This window comes from Myotis brandtii, unplaced genomic scaffold, assembly GCF_000412655.1.
Source record: "Myotis brandtii unplaced genomic scaffold, ASM41265v1 scaffold825, whole genome shotgun sequence".
Lineage (NCBI taxonomy): Eukaryota > Metazoa > Chordata > Mammalia > Chiroptera > Vespertilionidae > Myotis > Myotis brandtii.
Genome location: NW_005371349.1, coordinates 1,378,315 through 1,381,510, shown reverse-complemented (window position 1 = coordinate 1,381,510; position 3,196 = coordinate 1,378,315).

Genomic DNA, 3,196 nt, shown 5'->3' with positions numbered 1-3,196 from the left:
TGACTTTGAATAAAGCACTTTTGATGTTTCTCTTGAAATGATGGTGTTTTCTTTGATGACAAACTCCGCATTAGTAACCCGCACACCTAGTAGAATGGTAGGGGACCTGCCCGAGCCCACACAGCCCTCAGCGGGGATCAGGAATTCAAACCCAGAGGCCTTGCGCTCCAGGCCCAGCAGCTCTGCCCTGGGCACCCGGCCAGGCCAGCCCTGCTGGCGGCGGGAGTGGAGACCTTCCCCCACCCCCCTGGCTTCCCTCCTCAGAGCCCAGGCGCCTCGCTGGCCTCAGTCACACCGCGGTTTACCTGCCTGTGGGCTGAGAGGTCGTGGGGCTGGTCAGTCAGGAACAGCCCACGTGGCAGTAAACAGCGGGACAGCCGGGCAGTTTCCGGACCAGGTGAGCAGACGCATGGAGGCCGGGCTGCGGGAATGGGCCCCAGGGGCCATCCACTCCACACGCATGCGGGGTGCTGCTCGAATCGTTGCTGTGTATCCCTTGAGTGATTGTCTGTCACGCTTAGCACCACCTCAGCAGAGGTTTAAAAGGGACGGAAAAGCAGCAAACCCGGCTGTGATTATTGCTGGATGAGGGGATTAGAGGGATTTCCTCTTTCCGGGTGCTCCGCGTTCCTGCATCTCCACCTCTCAGAGGTGGCACGTGCCCAGGTTGCTCTCAGCCACAGGGAACAGACAGTCCTTCCTCAAACTGGATTACGCAACGGGGACGTGAGTGCAGGTGATCGGAAGGCCCGCGAAGGAGGCCCCAGGTGTGGCGGGTCGGAGATGCCACTAAAGGCCCACTCTCCTCCGTCCCGCTCTCCTGCCTGGGCCCCAGCACACCCCCCATGGACGCCTGGTCCCCTCGCGGGCACCCACATGCAGCAGTCCCTGAGCCAGAGTGGGCACTGCCGCGTCCGGACACAGAAATGGTGCCTCCTTCTTCGGGGTCTCATTTTTTCAGAGTGCAGGACCCTCTAGAAGCCCCTGCGGGTCTCCTGCCCACTCCTAAGTCTGAGCCCGGGAGAAGGGATGCCTTAGACGCCCCCGGCCACCGGCCGGAGCTGGGGCGGGGCCGGCTGTCTGGAGTCGGGGCCTTGGGAAGGATGATGCCACGCAGACAGTCTGCTATGGCGTATATTATTTTATAATTTAAAGCTTAAAAAATTACCCCATGTGGTAAGAACCTCAGGCGAGGGCTTTGATGGGGGCTGGGCTCCACGTGTGGGCCCCACAGCTCCTCCATTCATGAAAACTTCCTGCTCTTAATGGGAAATGTGGCCAAGCAGGAGCAAACCATGCCCCATTTCTGCTGCAGGATATGGCTTTATCGCTGGGGACATCAGGAGCCCAACGGGACTCACCGGGCAGCCGTGGGGCCCACACGTCGTCAGGGCTGTCTGTCATACGGATCTTAGGAGCCAGGCCATGACCGGGCTCCCTTCTTGGCCAAGAAAGTCCTTTCTCTTTTTTTAAAATAAGTTTTTATTGATTTCAGAGAGGAAGGGAGAGGGAGATAGAAACATCAACGATGAGAGTGAATCATTAATAGGCTGCCTCCCGCACGCCCCACACTGGGGATCGAGCCTGCAACCCAGGCATGTGCCCCGACGGGGAATCAAACTGTGAGCTCCTGGTTCATAGGCGATGCTCAGAAGGTCCTTTCTTACGCTGTCGTGGCTCAAACTAAGTGCTGCCTTCCCCAGGACCAGGGCTGAGCTTTCATCAGACGTGACTTGACGGAAGCTCCTAACTCGCAAGGGCTCGGCCACGATGAATGAGAGGGCCCTGAAGGTGGCTCGGACCCCAGCCTTGCAAATCTGAGTGGGGGGGGCGCCACTGGGAGGCCCCTCGGGTTCTCCTGACTCCCCAAACTTCCTCAGCTGCCTCCTGGCAAGTGGGGACCAGCGGCAGGGAGCTCGGGGCCTTTCAGCCGGTTGTACATGCGTAACTGTCTGAGGCAAGGGGTGCAGAAACGAAGACGCCGGGTTCAATGTCTTCATCAGAGAATAAGCTTTACGTTGTGTCCTAGCAGCCGTCTGTGCTGCTAGGACAGAACCATACGTGGATTTAAAGACAAAGAAAGAGACGTAACCGGTTTGGCTCAGTGAATAGAGCGCCGGCCTGCGGACTGAAGGGTCCCAGGTTCGATTCCGGTCAAGGGCATGTGCCTTGTTTGCGGGCACATCCCCAGTGGGGGTTGTGCAGGAGGCAGCTGATGGATGTTTCTCTCTCATCCATGTTTCTAGCTCTCTATCCCTTTCCCTTCCTCTCTGTAAAAAGTCAATAAAATATATTAAAAAAAATAAAGACAAAGAAAGAAAACCCCCACTTTACGGTTTTCTCCGAGTTCAGGGTGTCTCTAACTTAATAAGCTGGAGTGACTTGGGCTGGACCCCTGGCTTTCTAGGCTCTGGGGTTCTTCCCTCCGTGAGGTCATGTGCCAGGCATTACTCTAAGTCTCAGAACAATAAGCGGATGAGAGCATAAATGGGCCATTAAAGAGTCATTCGGGTTATTGCCACTTGCTATTTAAAGAATTTATGAGTCAAGCCAATGCACCCTTTCCGCAGGGGCCATATGGAAATGTTTCAGGCCAGATCCGGTCCTGGTCGCCTGCTCAGCAGTGTGTCCGAGGGTGCGGGCACCTGCATGAATCAGCTGCTCCGCCCGGCCGGCTGGCAGGGTACCACCTGGGCATTCCTCACGGCTCTGTGCTTGTGGGTGATGGGCTCTCACCACCGCACCTGCTCCTGCTGGAGAGATGCAGCCTGCGGCAAGGGATGCCTGGAGCCCCCAGAAGCTGGAGAGGCAGGAAGGACCCTCCCCTCCAGCCTCAGGAGGGAGCGTGGCCCTGCCCACACCTGGACTTCACCTCTAGAACCTCTGGCCTCCAGACCTGGGAGAAAACCCATTTCTTTTTTCAAAACAATATTTTTATTGATTTCCGAGAAGAAGTGAGAGATAGAAGCGTCAATGATGAGAGAGAATCATTGATTGGCTGCCTCCTGCACAGCCCCCACTGAGGATCAAGCCTGCCACCCGAGCATGTGCCCTGACCAGAATTGAGCCTGGGACCCTTCCGTCCACAGGCCAAGGCTCTATCCACTGAGCCAAACTGGCTAGGGTGAGAACCCATTTCTTTGTTAAGCTGTCCAGTTCCTGCAGTTTGTTATGGCGGCCCCAGGACATTAGCACG